The sequence below is a fragment of the Pantherophis guttatus genome, chromosome 9 (assembly GCF_059756535.1).
Source record: "Pantherophis guttatus breed Tessera chromosome 9, ASM5975653v1, whole genome shotgun sequence".
NCBI classification, from domain to species: Eukaryota; Metazoa; Chordata; class Lepidosauria; order Squamata; family Colubridae; genus Pantherophis; species Pantherophis guttatus.
In genome coordinates, this window is record NC_142071.1 from 11636891 (window position 1) to 11656104 (window position 19214).

The 19214-nt window shown below is 41.6% G+C and overlaps 1 long non-coding RNA gene across 3 annotated transcripts; it reads left to right on the forward strand.

Moving 5' to 3' along the window:
- Window positions 1-6: 6 nt before the first annotated feature.
- Window positions 7-12426, forward strand: LOC117677020 (uncharacterized). Of its 3 annotated transcripts, XR_004594607.3 has the most exons (6): window positions 20-97; window positions 6096-6175; window positions 9206-9399; window positions 9664-9756; window positions 10192-10306; window positions 12261-12426. It is a non-coding gene; the product is annotated as an uncharacterized LOC117677020 (long non-coding RNA). The 3 variants fall into 3 exon arrangements; XR_004594606.3 differs by lacking the exon at window positions 6096-6175 and having other exon boundaries at window positions 7-97; XR_004594608.3 differs by lacking the exons at window positions 20-97; window positions 6096-6175 and adding an exon at window positions 175-192.
- The last annotated feature ends 6788 nt before the right edge of the window (window positions 12427-19214 follow it).

Here is a 19214-nt window from a genome sequence, read left to right on the forward strand (position 1 = left end):
CGAGAGCCCTTGGAATCGCTTCTTCGCCCTAGACTCCGGTGCAGCCGCCTGCGTGTTACCCACAACGTCGGAATGGTGCCCCCAGCCGCCGTTTGAAGTAAGAAGCGCGCGTTGAACTGAGCGGGGCAGGCAACAGTGCGGAGATGCGTTTCCCAGACGGCGGCTGCCTTCAACCTCGCCTGGGGCAAAGGGGTGGAAGTTATTTATTTATTTATTTATTTATTTATTTATTTATTTATTTAAATAATAAATAATAAAATAAATATTGTCATATTTATATGCCGCCCTTCTCTCGAGGGACTCGGGGCGGCTCACAGAATAAACAGTCCAATAATAAATAGAATTAAAATGTTAAAATCCGATTTAACACCCCAAATCCCAAATTAAAATACACAGCAGATCAGGGAATTTGCTGAAAGAGCCATGTCTTTAGATCGGCGCGGAAGGTGCAGAGGTCGGGGGCCATCCGGAGCCCAGTGGGTCAACCATTCCAGAGGGTCGGTGTGACCACAGAGAACGCCCTCATCCTGGGGGCCGCCAGCCGACACTGCCTGGCCGATGGAACCCGGAGGAGGGCAGTCCTATGTGAGCGCACTGGGCGGTGGGAGGCCGGTAGGAGGTGGTCATGCAAGTACTCTCCAAGTTATGATTCGAAAGGTGGGCCTACGTGGGTCACAGTGGGCTTACATCCCCTTTTGAGTTGGCAGCCCATTCGGTTTAAGACGTTCAGCGATTTATTAGCAAGAGAAAAATATTACATGATATAGGCTGGGCTCGTACCTTGCATGAAGACAGTAGCAAATCATAACTATGGCCATCGTGATTTAGTCAAGTGGCTTGGTATGGTTTTGCATCATATGCGTTCTGTTGAGTAATCGTTGAGTTCGTACCCCAGGTATTAAGCCATAAACCATTATTTACAAACAACAGGACTTGGACGCCCAATGCACAAAATGGTCTGATTCATTTTACTTTACTATGTCATTGTTATTTTTAAATTATACTTACTGAATTATATAAATCCAGCCAGTATTGATATACTCAGTATAACCTAGTTATACTGATTATAATTAGCTGGTTACAATTGAACATGTATTAATAAGATAATTACAATCTAATCAGGGTGATAGTCAATAACTTGAATGTATTTGTTTTATAATGTTGGAAGAAATGTCCATCTGTGTTGAGTTCCAAGTGGGGAGAAAGACACTGGAAACATGGAAGCTGTTTGGAAAGATGGTTTAATAGTGGACAGGACCACATGGTTTGAGGCCCAGCTTTTTGTCTTGTAAATCAGCAGTCACCAACTGGTGGTCCGTGGACCATTGGTGGTCTGTGAGAAAATGTTGGTGGTCCGCAGAAAAATTATTTGCATTTTTTATATTGTATTAAATCGGGGGTCCTCAAACTACGGCCTGTGGGTTGGATACATGCAATGAACATTTGTGTTGCTGCAGAGAGTCTCCCCTTTGGGGTCTTCTTGTGTGGGTCGGAGGGGGGAAGAAATTCCAACTTGGGGTCTGCTTCAGCCTCCTGGTACGGGGCTTTGGGCGAAGGCTGGAGGGAAGTGCCTCTGGTGGCAAAGAGCCGGAGGGCCTTGTTCCAGTGGGACTGCATCATGGCCTGGAACTGACTGACCATCTCAGCCCGCTGAGCCTCCAGGTGCCGGTACCTGGCCTTGTACTCCCACAAGTCTTCTCTCTGCTTGGAAAGCCTATGCTCATAGTCCTCAGTGAGGTGCTTCTGCTGAGCCTCCTTCTCAGTCAGATCTAATTTGAACTGAGCTGTTTTGCTAACTCTTTCTCGTGGTGGCTGCTTAGCTCCAACAACTGCTTCCTGTTGGGGCCCTAAGGAGCCCGGGTGGGGCGGTGAGGAGTGGCTGGGAGGAGAGGGGTGAATAGAGGCTGGCGAGGCACCTCTCGATGTGAGTGACATTGAGTTGGCCATGCCCACCCAGTCACATGCCCACCTAGCCACGCCCACCCAGCTGGTCATTAGGCAGATCATATTAGTGCTCCACGGGATTTAAAATTATGAATTTAGTGGTCCCTGAGGTCTGAAAGGTTGGTGACCCCTGTTGTAAATAACCAAAGTATCTGCTGAGGGCAGGGAGCTGGGCTGAGTTTCTATCTTAAGATTTCTATTTCTCTTTTAGGGGAAATATTCTGCCTTTTTAATATTTCCTGGAATATTTCATTTTTCTAGGAGAGGGATGGGTTCTGACTTCCTACAATAATAAGTTAACCAAAGCATGACTATTTGCAGATGTTACTGAATTGAAACTCTTAGGACTTCAGATGACACAGTTAGAAACATCTAGAAAGGGTATTTCTTATTTTCAGTCCTGATTTGGTTTCATGAAAAAACCCAAGAAATTCCCTTTCATTAGAACTTTACCTTTGGTGTGTGGATTAGCAGTCATTATAGTTTGTAGTGGTTTCAAAATCAACAAGCTCTGTTTAATGCTGACCTGGTTCAAACTGCTTTTGAGATTTCAGAAGTTTGTGTGCTAATCTTACTTTGCCAATATACCAGCAAATTAAAACCACTAGAGAAAAGTGAGTAGAAAAAATGTGTAAGCTCTTGTATTATTCCCAGTTCTATAAATCTGATTCTCCAAATTACTGTAACTTCTGAAAACTATCCAGAAGCATAAGGAGAAAAACTCATCTAAAATGTCAGCAAAGGAGAAAAATTTCATCTCCGCTTTATAGCGTTCTCTATGTATATGTATAGAACAAACCTGTCCAAAGAATTCTGTGCCAATTTATAAAACCAAGTAACGAAATATCAGCAATATTTGTCAATCCAAATGTTCAGCTCCCAAACAAACGTTAAAAGGGTGTTTTGGATGAAATACACACAGCATTAAGTTTTTAAACACTTGCCTAGATTTAAAGCCTTGATAAAATGCACTAAATCTTTTAAGGTTTTTAATGAATTTAGCAGGTGTTTCATAAATCAGAGTTTGGCTCAGCCCTTCTTTTAATAGCAGTAAACTAGGAAATTGCTGTGAGTGGAGGCAAAACGCATTCCTGTAACAGTGAAAACAAACAAGGTTTTTGAACAAGAAAACTGGCCTCATGTCTGGAACTGACTCTGGTGACACTAAATCAGATTCCATCTGTGGATCTATAGTTAACAATATCAAGATGTAACCAGGTAGAATGGTAAATGCATCAGAAGGTTAAGGAATCATTATCAGCACAGCTTGGCCGTGGAAGAAACGTGAGAAACTCTGGAACGTGGAACTTTGTTGGATTTCATTTTGTAGTCTGGCCAAATCCAGTTAGATTCACTCTTGGCAAAAATGAAAACTTATGTCACTGTCCCTTCATAGGGGCAGTGAGAAGTTTATGTGATGGAGATCTTGTTATTCCTCACGTGTCAGCTTTCCCAAGTAGACCAGACAGGAAACTCATCAGATGAACTAATTCTATCTTGTTGTGAAGCTACATTAACAGAATCAAAACTGCCACCATCTCTTTCTGCAGCCTGATAAGTTAGGGAGGGATCCCTTCTCAGTTTCTTTCTTTGCCTGTTATGCAACTGTGAGCTCCCCCAGTTATCTGACTTCCCTAAGCAGCATCTCTTTCCCCCACCTCCCACAGTCCTTTCCTCAGTTCACTAAGTCATTATTTCCTTAGTTGGGGTTGGTTGAAGAGCTGATATTTGGCTGGATTCACATAACATGCTGGGCCCAAACTAAACACATAATAGCTTGGTATGATGCATGACATAATTTTATCAGATCTCACTTTCACTGTGGTATTTGGAACTGAAGACAGTTCTTGAGGTGGGCTTGAGTATGCAAAAACAGTAGAACTGAAATTACATTTAAATAAAAGTTCATGTTTGACTTGGCATGCAAGTTTAGCACTTACCTTGGGTAAAAAAAACATCAAAATCCCTCATAGGAGGAGGCCAGTTTGCACATCAGGACAGCCATATTCATAATGAGCACTAGTATGTACGAATATGCGTGTATAGGCAACAAAGATGTCATCTTTATTTCAAAGCGATATGAAATGCTGTAGGAGCCAGTTTCTTTTTTATTTGAAAGAAAGCTGCCACTGACTCATCAACTTTTTCTCAAAATCCCCTTAAGTCATTTTTTTAAGATGTTGGGATGTGGGGAGAATAAAATAAATTAAAGCAGATTAAAAAGAAGCCCTCTTCCTGTCAATAATTTCCTTTCAGCTCCACTTGATCCCAGTTCGCATGCCTATGTGCAAAAAATCAGGCCTCCCTAAAGCGTGCTCATCTTTGAGGCACTTTACAAACAACATATTAAATAATTATTAGGCACAGCTATTAGCGAAGATTAGAAGTGCCTCATCTCTTCCTTCCAGTAACTTTGTCCCAACCCATTAGAACTGAAAAGCAGAAAATTAAAAAAAAAACTCTTCCAGAGATGGAAAGGCTTTCATTCGTTGTACTTCACTTTGCAAGAGAACACAAGAGGGAACTGCTCCTGATCCTGGTGCCAGCCAACTTGCCAGCTGCCCTCTTCTAGGACATTCCGTGCTAGTTCCCGCTGCTCACGTTTCTTCCTTAGCAGCCATGGAGAAGAGAAAGAAAGGAAAAAGAGGTCTCTAATTTATCTCCAGAGTTATCTCCAGCTTTCCTCCTGAGTTAAGCTGCCATATCTCTAAGAATTTCAGAGAAAAGCAATTGGTTATTCTGTGCTGAGCACTAGTATATTTTAATATAACTTTCTCAGGTCCAACTGGACAATATGGTTTCTGTCTGCAATTCTGTACATCAACGTCTGACCTTGGAGATGTGTGTGTTCCCCAAGTTTTCTCTTCCTAGCCTTGGAGAGTTTTCTGAGTCTGCTGTTAGGTTTTGGGTTCACAAATGTTGGAAATTGGCCATGTGGAGATAAGAACTACACAAGAGCATCACATGCCCTGAAATGACCATAAAACAATTAAAAATGCAGAGAAACAATGTAGACTCCTTGAAACCAAAGTCAACAGTAAAGTTCTATGTAGTTTACTTGGCAACAATATGAACATTGCTTCTTATATAGCCTTCTTTGGGGAATTATTTTCAAGTTGTTCTTTAGCTCATCACTCTGGATTTCTTGGTCTTCTTTTTGAGATCAGCCAAGGTCAACTACCTGGGCAAAAAGACACCCCCCCCAATAATCTTGGCAGTGCCCATGTGCGCCCTACATGGCATACCTACTTTGCATCACCCCCTACCTCACCCTAGAAAACTGCCTACTTGAATGTGTTCTGTTTGCTTTGTTTTACTGTTTAAAAGAATATATTTTGCCAACGTCTCTTCTCTTTCCTCATGGTAATGCAGTTTCCCAAAATTATAACATCATTCTGGAATGTTGATCCTGTTCTTGGGGCTTTCTGCTGAGAAAATCCACTGGGCTTTTAGTTGCCTCTTGACACTTGGGGGAGTGGCGCTGTATGAAATGATCCCTAAGAGGCCACTCTTGCTGCTGGTGGAGAAAGCTGGGGAGGGCAACTTCCCATCCAGGCTGGAGAATCCTGAAACAAGAAGATAGCAAACCAGTTACTACCAGGAGGAGAAACCTGAGAGAGAAACTGAGAAGGAACTTGGAGTTCTGCAGGTGTCCTGGGTGGGGAAGTGCCCAGAGACAGAACACCCTGATCAAAGCTATTGTGCTGACAGAATAGATTAGTATCCAAAGGAGAAGCTTCAGGCAAAACCTGATGGGAATGACAGTAGGGATTAAAGTTGGAAAATAACTTGATCCAGAGGAGTGACTCAGATCAGCATTGTTTGACAGGGAGAAGGTTTCAGGGATAAAGGGCTGATCCTGTCAAAGATGGGGGAGTGGTAAGAGCCTAAAGCTCCCAGCGTATATCTCCCACTGAAGTTCCCCTGTCCGCAGGTACAGGTGGGGTACTTTCAGAACAGGTAAATAAGCAACTTAGTTAAGAGCAGCTCATTCTTTCTCAACCCGGATTGATTCAATGTCATATTATGACCTCTCTCCCACCTTTTTGTGAGTCAGGCACCTTCAAAGCAGCTATGGTTGTCAACTCACTAAGCTGCCGCAGCTGGATTAGATAATTAGAGTTTTAAAATATTTATCTGTTTACGTTTAGGGAGAACTCTGCGTGTATGTATGTGGGAAACATATAAAAAAGCTGAAAATCAAATGCTGATCACGAGTGATTGGCTTGAGGTATGCCTGGGTGTGTGTGTTTGTACATACTGATTTTCATAAGAACAAAGAATATAGAATAGAATATTCCTTATTGGCCAAGTGGGATTGGACACACAAGGAATTTGTCTCCGGTGCATAAGCTATATGCATAAGTAGACATACAAGTAACAAAATGATAAATCATGAATCATAAAATACAATCCTAAATCATAAGATACAACCAACAAGTAATAGTGATAAGATACCAATAGGAATAGGTAATAGGATAGGTGAGAAGCATTATGGTAATACAGCCCTACTTCAAAATACGTTTAAAATATATTTAATTGACCAAATGTCCAGGCAATTTTTTTTTTACAAATGCAAAAAGATGGGGATAGTGTTTGCTAAAACCATTAGACAGTCCAAAGGGAGAGAAGGAATAACAGCTTTTGGTGAAGACTGAAAGACTTCAAAGACTGAAACACTGAAAGTTTATGCTAAATAAATAAATAAATAAACAACACTGGATGAACTTTTCACAAATTTTCCTCTCCTATGAAAGAGGCTTCTGCCTTTTTACCTTCTTGGAGAATTTGGAACGCAATCCACCATTTTTGGATATGTTGTTGAGTTCTAGTGCTAGCTTGCCTGTTTTGTATTCTATAATTTTCCATCCTCTTGAAGCCTGCTTGGCAGGACAGTCTGGAAAAATAAAGCTTCACGAGACAACTTCTCTCCCTTGGGGTAGAATAGAAATTGGGAAGCCAAGGAAACTGCAGAATAAGCAATGGCAGCTCTTCATATAACAGCATTTTTACCTATTCTAATCTAAAAGTCTCCAAGTGAAGTGCATAACATAGAAACCATTGCAAAAATCAAAATAAACATAGAAAATTCTGGTGTAGGAATGGTAATAAAAGAAAATCCATATTTATTTAGCATATAGCATACCATACATGGACTAGCAATATATATTAACATTTCAACTGGACTAGTAGAACGCAATAAAATATAAATGTTAAAAAGATCTATAAATCCATAATTGCAATCTCATGTATGTATGTATATATGTATGTATGTATGTATCACTATTAGAGATCTTTTACCAGGGAATCCTTTAGAATTCTCTGTCTTCTACCTTTATTCTTAAGCATCCTTCTTTATCTAGTCTTACTGATTCTTCTTATCTAGAAGTAGCACCCAGATAAAATGGTGTCCCCAGATCCTTTTTGATTATTATTATTATTATTAATTTAATTTGTATACCGCCCTTCTCCCAAGGGGACTCAGGGTGGTGAACAGCCAAAATTAAAATACGTAACAATACAAAAGTTAAGATAATTAAAAAAGATTAAATCAATCGGCCTCCCATTTTAAAACCCCAAGTCTATAAAATTTAAAAAATCCCATTAAAAACCCTTTAGACTAGGCCGGCTTGCTGGAATAAGTAAGTCTTCAGGGCCTTACGGAAGGTCCGGAGGTCCGGGATCAGTCATATTCCAGGAGGCAGCTCATTCCACAGGTCGGGTGCCCCCACAGAGAAGGCTCTCCCCCTGGGGGCCGCCAGCTGACATTGCTTGACCGACGGCACCCTGAGGAGGCCCTCTCTGTGTGAGCGTATTGGCCGGTGGGAGGTTATCGGTAGCAGCAGACGGTCTCGTAAGTACCCTGGTCCTAAGCCATGGAGCGCTTTAAAGATGAGAACCAACACCTTAAAGCGCACCCAGAAGACCATGATCATCAGACTCTAGTTATATAAAATGTTTTGTCAAAATAAAAAAAAAGCTGACAAGTCACTAAACTCTATCACCACATTTAATTACCGGATAATATTTAGACCTTTAGTTTAGATCAGGGGTGTCAAACTCAAGGCCCGTGGGCTGGATCCGGCCTGTGGGGTGCTTAGGTCTGGCCTGCGGTGCTGGTCTAGAAGTAACAAAGGACCGACCCACGGTGCCTCTGCTAGCGAAAATGGGGTGCAGGGAGGCTGCGTGTGGCCCTGGCGCCCCATTTTGGCCAGCAGGGTGCTACAGGAGGCGTCAGTCCCGTCTCTCCCCCTCCCCTCCCCCAGCCGACCTGCAGAGGACAACTACAATGCTGATCCGGCCCTCGAATAAATCCAGTTTGACACCCTTGGTTTAGATCAGTGGGTCTCAACCTTCCTAATGCTGCGACCCTTTAATACAGTTCCTCATGTTGTGGTGACCCCCAACCATAAAATTATTCCTAAAACCATTGAAAATATGTGTTTTCCGATGGTCTTAGGCGACCCCTGTGAAAGGGTCGTTCGACCCCCAAAGGGGTCCCGACCCACAGGTTGAGAACCACTGGTTTAGATAGAGGACATTCTGGAGGCTTTAGTAGATGGTCGCTGCAATGATCGTAAATGTGAGGACTGCTGTGCTGTTGTAAGTCGAGGACTATCTGTATAAGTACAACATTTCACAATAGCATCAACTTTTTTTCTCTCCTTCCAGAATATGGGAACAGATAGCAATTAGCTTGGGTTAAATGTTGCAAAAACAAAGTGGGAAAGAACAACTAGAAGAAAGAACAGATCAGACTTCAGCCATGGATAGTTAGGATGTTTCTATATAATCTATCAAAGCATGCCTTTGTTGAATTTTGGCTTATGTGAAGTACCCCTGCTGTCAACAGAATGATATTCCATCTGTGTGTAATAACTTTAAATCCCCCTGGGCAGATCTCCTGGCTGTAGCCCATAGCTAGCATGCTGATAAGGCCTGGTTAAATGCTTTAAACTGTCATCATGAGAGACCGATTCCTCTCCCTCGACCTCTTTTCCCTGGACTTTGTGTATGCTAAGCCCATGGCGGGGATTAATCCTGCTGTTGCCCATGGCATGGCCAGGCTAAGACTCTATTAATAATTCACCAAAGAAAAGATCTATAGATGGAAATGATGTCTTGGCAGAATTCATAAAACATAAATAAAGAAAACCTGGATGGCCTTCATGACCAAGAAGAATGCTTGGGATAGGAAAATGGAGGAAAAATGATTGTTGGCTGAGTTTTGTATTTATTCACTAAGATCTGCTTATTTTAGCCGATTGGACCCAAGTTGCATCTTAGCTGATGACAGCCCCTTGCTGGCTGTGGCTAGGCTCAGAAAGTCAGCAGGATTGGGCCCAGTTTGATGGAAGAAGCTTTGATGGCACAACCTTGAGGCTGCAAGCTAGATGGGGATACTGAAAACACATCTTGGAAGAAAGCATTTTGATGCCAAGAAGTCATCAAGAGGTAAGCTCAAGTAGAGCCTATACAGTCAAAGCATGTCTCAAATGTCTCTTTCAGTTGGCTTGGAGGCCAAATAGAGGGCTAGCAGGGAGAGTCCTACTGATTGCCTCCTTGCCCAACATGTTCACATGATGTGACTAATATGTGCTCAATGTGTTGAAGCCTATTACTCTTCAGATACCCCACCTTCATATTTGGTAGTCATGCTATTTGTCATACTAATCACCATTCTTCTTGTTGTGATTTTCTGGGATGCCTCTGAACAAGTGGATTTTCCAAACTTGAACCATGAGCAGGACGGCAAGTTCCAGCCAACAATATTCCTTACCTTTCAAGAAAACAAATTCAAGTTTAACTGAGGTGAGAATACCACTAGAATTACTTCTTATAGACCAATGTTTGGCAACTTTAAAACACATGGACTTCAACTCCCAGAATTCCCCTCAGTCCATGGGTCTTAAAGTTGCCAAGGTTGAGAAACACTGGTTTAGAGCCAATCTTTTACTGTTCCGATTCCACTCATATTTATTACTTTTTAATTTGGGCACTTGATGTGCCATTAATTATTACTTGTGGCATTACAGTTTCTGTTGAACTAGATTGAACCAGTGTGATTGGTTCTTCCTGTCTAACACAGATCAAAACCCAAACCTGTGCTGCAATTTTGCAAAATGGAAACAGAAGTCCACTTCTGCTTTTCTATTTCATTGTCAGTGTGCTTAAGGGTTTATTTGGGGAGTATTTTGAGCTAATTCTATTGCCCAAGCAATACTCTTATTTTCCATCACTTTGAAGTTTTTTAGTTACCCTGGAAAAACTTCTCAGGAAGAGTTGTCTGATGGTATCTTTTCTTAAGAATGGACGTGTGGGAAGCCCAGAAGCTAGAGACCTCTGGGAAAGAAGATAAAAGGTAATAAACAGTGTAAGTTTCCCCTGTCCATTTGTTTCCCACTCTAGAGGGTGGTGCTCATTTCTGTTTCTTAGCCAGACATTTCCGTGGTCCAATGATTAGCTTGACTGTATGCCGAGGCATACGGAACTGTATGTAAACTGTAAATAGGTACCAAAGTGGTACCTATTTATCTACTTTCAAACTGCTAGGTTGGCAAATTAGGTTTCTAAAAAAACCCCAAACCCTAATTTTTGTAAAGCTGCTAGGTTTCTAAAAAAACCTAGGTTTTGTAAAAACTGCTAGACTGGAAAAGAACATTGTGTACTAAATCACAGAACAGAACATTCACACTTATACATCAGCCACCTTGTGACCAAGTGAAAGGCATTCTTCTCAGGAGAATTGCAACAAGCAATTGCAAAAGTGAATGCTCTTTCAATAAATAGAGTCTTGGAGAAACAAAAATACACAATAATTTTTCAGCACAGACCCCGCTCTGAAAGACCTTCCCTAGGTCGAGAAAGTACATTTGTGGTACAGTTGGAACACCAGGGGTGAAATGCTCCCGGTTCGGACCGGATCACCCGATCTAGTAGCACTGGAGGCGGGTGGTTTGGAGAACCGATAGCAAAAATCCCTGCCCCCCCCCATGCCCAGATGAGCTTCATAATCATCAGAGGCTTTTTTTTTACTTTTAAAAGCATTTTTTCTACAACCTCTTCGGCCGAAAAAATGCTTTTAAAGGTTAAAAGGTTAAAAAAAAAAGCCTCTGATGATCACGCGGCTCAGCTGGGATCGTCAAAGACTTTTAAAAGAAAAAAAGGGTTTTTTTCTTTTAAATGCCTCTGACGATCCAAGCTGAGTTGCTTGATCGTCAGAGGCATTTAAAAGAAAAAAAGACTCTGCCGATCAGGCAACTCAGCTGGGATCATCAGAGCCTTTTGAAAGCATTTTTTTACAACCTCTTCGCCGAAGAGGTTGTAGAAAAAATTGTTTTAAAAGTAAAAAAAAAAAATTGGCCACGCCCACCCAGTCATATTACACCCCTCACCAAGCCACGCCCACAGAACCGGTGATAACTAATTTTAGATTTCACCACTGTGGAACACACATAGAGAGTAAGTAAAACCCATGGTTTTCTTTCTATAGTTGGGAATAACAAGCACAGAATATCTGGTTGCTTGTTTATTGATCTATCGTGCCTCCCACCCCACTCTCAAAGTGTGAGATTCACAGCATGTTAGTGTATAAATTCCAAACTCATTTATCCCTCATTTCTCCCAACATGGCCCAATTTCTCCCTAAAGGAAGCAGTGGAAAGCATGAGGGGTGTGGAAGAACCTCAAATATTTCAAAAAGTGCACATAATCTTTATAAACCAAAAAGGATCAGGAATGGAGATTTGACCTCGACTATGTATACTTGCAAAGTAGGCAATGCTGATGTTTGCTCAAGTAGAAGAAACTCCAGGTAGGGAAAAAGTAAATCTTTGGGAAGAAGATGGTGTCAGGCTCTAAAAAAACCAAGAAAGACACACTGAGACTCTACTAAGCAGATTCCTTTATTATTCCTCATCTGTAGACAGAATCTTGCCAAACTAAAGCAGACTAGTTGCACCATAAAACATGTATTCTGGGAACTATTAGAGAGGAGGCGTCTTCATCCTTACACAAACTATCTAAACTGAGTTGTCTCTTGTTCCTCTGGAATGCATTCCCTCCATCCTGGGAATCTGGAGAACATTCCATCACAGTTGAATAGTGTCACACTCTGCTACTATATTCAACTTGTCCCGTTTACAGATATTACATGGGCATATCTATCATTGGGTCTCCATCCAACCATTATATGCTGATATAATGTTAAGTATTTGAATCAAAAAATTAGGGAGCCTTAATGAGAGTAGAATATGCACATGGACTTTTCAAACAAAGGAGGTTCACTATCTTTTTTTTTTCCCATTTCCCCCCAGATCATTTCCTGAATAATTTTGAAATTCAGAGCAAACATCCCCATCAGTGTCAGCTGATTATCTGGATGGAAACAGAAGTAAAATGCAAGACAAATATGGATAGATCTTGTTATGGCTAGGGAAAAAAATAATCCTGCGATTCATAAATAAAATGTTTTTGTTTCTAGCTTCAGTTTTCTTTGGCATGTATGAACTGACACCTAGGAAGGCAGTTAAGTCCCTCTCTTTGTCACATCCAACACAGTTCTGTCTATTTAAAAAACACAGAAAGACAATTGTTCCATTGGAAAAGATGGTGAATCTTAACCCTAAGGCCATTTTTTTTTTTTTAAAAAAAAAGACACCACTGGAGAAGGAAAAAATACAACCAATTAAATCTCTTCAACATTATTTACAGATGATGGTGCCAACTTGCGTTCTGGTAGATCCAAGTTCATTAGATGTCAGCATTAACAATACTGCACTTGGCAATCAAGACAGAACTCAGGCTGTTAGTCATTAATCACCATCTGACAGCCTGAAGCAGAGACTCAGAAAATGGCTCACACGTGTCTCATCCCCAGTAACTCTCCCTGCTGCAATGATAGCTCTCGTTCATGCCACTGACTTACTGCTTTTCAGCAACACGGCCTGGGTGATAAGGCCCTTATTTTGTTCTATTTATATTTATGGGAACTAAAGGAATGTGGCATATGTCTAAGTGCATGCAATCAATGTAAGATTTGTTTACAACAATAAACAGGTTTATTGTTCATATGTACAGAAAAGTTGTCACGTCAGCATATTTATCTATTTTTGCAGAGATGTAGCCTCGAATTGAAATTAGATGCAGTACAAGTGACCATTGGAAGTTCTTCACCAATTTAGGGGCAGAGAAATTACAAGGAGGATTTTTTTCTTCTGAATTTCTCCAGGGGATGGAGCAATTCTTCCATGCTTTCTCAAGAGCGGGATTTATCTTTTAACAATGTAAATCAATATTTCTCAACATCACTATTTTAAGATATATGGATTTCAACTCACAGAATTCTGGGAGTTGAAATTCACACCTCTTAAATTGCTACATTTGAGAAAGACTATGCTTGAGTAATCCAAAGATTCTGGAATCAAAAGTCAGCTCCAAAGAGGGGAATGTAAAGGAATTCAGTGCGCCCTCCAATTTTTTAAAATGTTTTTTTCCACTGAAAAGGAGCCTCCCACCCCCTGTTTAAAATATAACATGATTGGGGTGCTCCTGGGTGGAATTCCTTTCTGGTGAAATTTTATTGTTGAAATTGGGGTAGAGTTTGATTGTGTTTGACTTCTCAATCAATGATCTCCCTCACCAGCTTTCCCTGTTTTTTAGTTGAAAAATGTGGAGAAGAAAGACACATATTTATAGATATCATGTAGATCAGGGGGTGTCAAACTCAATTTCATTGAGGGCTGCATCAAGCCTGTGGTTGACCTCAGGGGGTGGGCGGGCATGGCCAACTGGGTGGGCGTGGCAAGCTTGATGCCAGTCACTGGGCATGGCCAACTGGGTGGGTGTGGCTGACTGGGTGGGCGTGGCCAGCTTGACGCCACTCCCCAAACTGCTGGCATGTTTCCTCTTCGCACTGGGTAGACCGGGCTGAAGTCACGCTGGCCCGATGTTTCCTCTTCGCACTGGGTAGACTGATCCGAAGCGACGCAGGTAGACCGGGCTGAAGCAACATGGGCTGGCCCCTTACATTTTCCAGGACGCCCCTGCAGGCCAGATCCGACCACATCGCGGGCCGCAGGCCTTGTATTTGACACCTTGATGTAGATGGTGCCTAACTAAAGCCAATGTTAGGGGGGAAATGTTTCCTGTGAAGTTTTCACTTTTTTTCACCCTTTTTGGGGGGGGAGGGGGAGGAAGAAACCCAATTTATCTATTTTCATCAAGTCAGAGAATTGGTTAAAAATGCAGAAGAAAAGTCCAGTACAAGTGCCAAGGCTTCACTTTCTCAGCTCCATTGGTTTAAGAACCCTAAACTCAGAATGACAAAGTTGGAAGGCACCTTGGAGGTCTTCTAGTCCAGACCCCTGCTCAGGCAGGAAACCCTATGCCATTTCAGACAAATGGTTGTCCAATCTCTTCTAAAAAACTTCCAGTGTTGGAGCATCCACATCTTCAGTTGTTCCACTAATGAATTGTTCTAACCGTAGGGAAAACTCCCCAGACCATCAGTGCATCAATGATGACGACAGTGGACTCATGAATCTTCATCATTTTTGCAGCTTTTACTTCCAAACTCTTTTAAGAAGTAGCAAGCAAGAATAAGAAATGTCATTTGTTTTTAGAAATTTATGAAGCTTTGGGGAGTTTCACTGGCTCACTACAAAACTAGCCCTCGCATGAGGACAGCACTTCCTTTTTCTTCAATTCATTCATTTCTGATTCTTGGAGAAAGCCTGGATAGATTCCTACAGTTTTCTTGGCAAGGTTTTTCAGGATGGGGTTGCCCTTGTGTTTTTCCTAGGGTTAAGAGAAAATAACTATCCCAAGGTCAACTAGCTGGCTTTGTGCCTAAGGTAGGACTTGAACTCTTCTGGTCTTTATCTGATCTACACCAAACTGGCTCAAGTATTTACCCACTGCTAAGTGATGTGAGGGGTCCTTGGTGCTCTCTGAGCTTGTTTGTTTTCTTTAAGATGTTTCATTACCCAGACTAGGTAACATCATCAGTGCTAATCCAGTGAGGCGAACAGTGACTAGCACTGATGTTGTTACCTAGTTTGGTAACAAAATGTCTGCAAGAAAACAAGCTGAAAAAGCTGAAATATTCTCCTTTATTAGTAAGTGATGTCCTTTGCATCAGAGAAGCTTCCCTTCCAAAGGAACCTTCTGGTAAGCATATGGGAAGATGAGTGGAATATGTCAGATTTTGGCCTGTGCTGCAGCATCTTCTGAGATGGGCCAAATCCTCAGGATGCTGGTGGAACTCCTGGATGAACCCAGCTTTTAGAAAGGAAAACGAGGGTCTGACTTGGGACTTTGCAGTGGGAAATTTACTCGGAGGCTTTTTCTTTACTTAATCTTCTAGACGCCAGCCCAGTGGACAACTGCCAACATACCAGGTCATCTTGTCCATAAATAAAAGCAGCAATGTTTCCAGCCCCAGAATCCCATTTATAATGGGAAAATGATTAATGGCCTTGCGAAACCACAATTCATCCAGGGATAGAAATTATACTTGCTTCCAAAAGGAAAAAAAAAAAAAAAACCCACAAACCCAACCGCACTTGAGAATGAGTGCTTGGAGAAGTTTGGGCAGATGGATGGGATGAGGGTGAGGGGAAGCTGGGGGTGATCAGGACTCATCAGTGTTCTGGGATTTTTGACTCTCAGGCACTAGATGAGTAAACTGCAAGAAATGCATAAAAGAAAAGAAGCTGCAAGGTATTCAAAGAGAAGCATTCTAAAATAGGTTAAAAGGGGTGGGGAATGCAGAAAGAAGCTTAGAAATTACCCTTGCCAGGTGATACACTACACCTTTGGGTCACATCCTGCAAGGATGACCTGTGGGAATTCATTCTCAGAGTGAGATTGTATGTCTTTTACTGGACGGTTCTGAACCCCCCTCTTCTCTTTCTAGCATCCTTTTTCTCAAGCACCAAGGAATCAAGAGGGAGTTTCTCCTAGGACTTGGAGTAGATCATCTGCAGAAGACCATTGAGACTAGATCCAGGATTATAACTACTTCCCCCTATTTACACCATCATACTCTGCCACAAGCCCAGGACAGGAAGGAGCACAAATTGCATGAAACCGCACTTGCCAATATGGAGTCCTTAGTGCTATATGAACTTGTTTGTTTGCATGCAGATGTGTCATTATCTGACTAAGTAACATCATCAGTGTTAATGAGTGTGAGATTTGCTCTGTTTACATATAGTAGCTTGTCCTGCCTGTGTTGGTGGGAGTGTGGTTTTCTACTTGGTAGGTCCTTGATTAGGGTATTGTATTTTGCTTGATTGTTTGTCTTGTGTTAATCCCTGCTTATCTGGGAGTTGGCTGCTGGAGAGGATGTGTTCTAGTCTTTTTGTTTTCTCCTTTTTGATTGTCTTTTGAATGACGTGTAAATGTGGTTTATCTTGATATGTCTGTTGATGGCTGATTTGTTTTGCAGGAATTCCCTAGTGTATTTGGATATAGCTTGGTCTATGATGCTCAGTTTCCCAACTGAAACTATAGTTTAATCTGTCTGCTCTAATGAAGCAAATCCCCACACTCACTAGCACTGAGGATGTTCCCTAGTCAGGTAGTGAAACATCTGTAAGCAAACTATCAACTTCAGAGAGAATCAAGGCCTCCATAGTTCAACCTTGAGCTATATATATTTTCTTCTATTGTTCTTCCTTATAATTAGAAATTTCTGGTCAGCTGCATAAGGTATGTTCAAGACTAGATTTCCCTCCAGTTTAAATGGCAACTCACTTTCCCAGCGCCACCAGTCTTGTTAACGTTTGTCAGGCCACGATGCAGAGGAAAACAATGTATGACAGAAAAAAATATTCACCTGGATGGAGTACAAGTCAAGACAGTCATTTACCTGCAATTGCATCACTTCTGCTTTCATATTCTTTTCAGGGCTGAATAACTCTTCTTGTCAGTCTGTTGAGTGGTGAGCTGAGAGAAAGCAGGAGCTGATTAATCTGGAAATGCATAAAAAGAGTTTTCCAGCACGACTGCTGACTTTAATCCAAGCAGCTGTGTTCTTTCACTTTGGCATCTAAACCCATTGTGTAAGTTCTGGGCTTGAAGGAAGCTAGTGGTATATATTTGTCATTGCCTAAGAAATAATGAAAAAGGGAAGGAGAAGGGGAAAGAGAAAGGGGGTTGGCCCCTTGCTTAATCAGACCAGCGAAAGCTACAAAATGGCTGTTGAAACCGGGAAAGAATAAAATGAGACAGACCAAAGCAAAGCTGAAAGCTGAAACAAAGGGAGAGTGAAAAAGTCACAGCCAGCAAGGGATGCCTACAGCATGCTAAAGAGTGTAGGTTTCCTTTTAGATATCAAGAAAAAGTCCAGGGTCCAAGTCAAGAGTATACGTGAACAATGGAATTGTGGATACCAGTCGTGTAATTTTTTTTTTTTTAAATAAAAGTTAGTAGCTAGATCTACAATAATGCTGTGGTGCTGGGGCAAGAAAAATTAAAAGCTTTCTTTCTCCTGCAGCACATTGCTGTTATTCTATGTTGAATGCAGTGTGTGTGTGTGTGTGTGTTTAAGCAGAATGCTTAGTTTTCCTCATTGGCCTCCTGTCAATGTAGCTGCATAGAATTCCATTACTTCCCTATATGAAGTTTATTTTCACCAAAAGTAACCTAGTCCCACTTAAATGCTGGTTTTAAATACAACAAGCTAGGACAGTCAATAGGTAGGCGAAGGTTGAAAAGTCTCTGTGTTAAAAAAATGCTACTTTTGGCATTTTGTTTAACTAAAAATACACAAAATGCATCCAATCAAAAGATCAGGATGGTGGAAGGTATGAAGCTATTAGCAATGCCCCACAATGACATCCTGCTGATGAAAATGTTCTTTTCACCTCAAATAATTTGTCTCACTCCCTAAAACATAGCCAAAATGAAACGGCTAAGAAAATGGCTAAGAAAATCCTTCCCAAACTGGGTACAGCCATAGCAGATGTAATAATTCTGCATGTTAATGAGACAGAGGGGGAGGGAGAAGAAAAGGGGAGGGAGGGAGGGAGAGTGGGGAGGTATATATTATGCCCTCTCTCACCTGGACCTGCTTGAGAAGTCCCAGCCAGCTAGCTGCATTTCTCCAGATCATCTCTTCCAATAAATCAGAATTCCAGAACCCTTTCAACTTTGCAAGCTGATATCTCCCAATAATGAGAAGAATGAAAAGCTATGTCCTTCTGGAATCTACCAGAACAATAAATCTCCAAAGTAAAAACATACCCCGGATTTCCAAGTGCATTTGTTTTTCACAATATTGTTTTAGCAGACTAACCTTGCTGCAATAAACTCGACCCTTGTTAGATGGTATTGTCCACTAGTCTTCTGACAGATGATACCCAGAATAAAGAAAGGCAGCTGGAGTCAACATGCCTAGGAGGAACTAACCTATGGATCTATCAGCCGGCTTCATGCGTGTGTTTCCTTTGGTCTGCTAAGATTAATAGTATGGCCAACATCAGTTTCCCATTTCCCCTGTTTTCTTAACCTGCAAAAGAGGCTTCTCTCTCTCTCTGTGTGTGTGTGTGTTTCTTTACCTTTATTCTCAAGGTGGTTGAGAATTTCTTTTGAATTTCCCCAATTGAGTTTTTAAATTTACTTTTTTGTTGGAGAAGATGAAGGGCACTGATGCTGGGAGTGTTCTTTTGGATTTCACATTTCGACACCACATTGAACCTTCTCTGGCTGCCAGTACATCAGGCTATAAGTTCCTCTGAAACAGGACATATCCCTGCAATTTTTTGGATATGCTGCTTGGCTCTCTCGTCATCTACATCAGCAGCACATGAGATAAAGCAGCTGCCTCAGAGAAGAACTTTGCAAGAGCATGTCCACGCTCATTAAGAACCAGGCCAAACAATACCTAAAGTGGCAGTAATGGCAATTTCAAAGTTGTTGCTCATTAATCACTCTGTCAATCTTGACAGGGCCAGTCACTCTAAAGAATTCAGCTATCTAGGGAAAAGGAAAAAGAAGCGCCTGGGGACATTTGCTTCTTTGAGCGACTGTCTAAATGTAGCCACAAGAAAAAGAATTTGGTCAATATGCAAGAAGCTTTGCAGTACAGATGGTCCTTGACTTACAACCATTCATTTAATAACCAAAGTTACAGTGGCACTGAAAAAGTGGGGCTGTGCTCTAAAAAGGCCAAACTTCCAGGTTCTAGCATCCATGCGCACCTGACAATCAGCTGGCCGGTGTGAATGCGCAGGCCGGTTTTTGGCACTGCTGCGTGTGCGAAA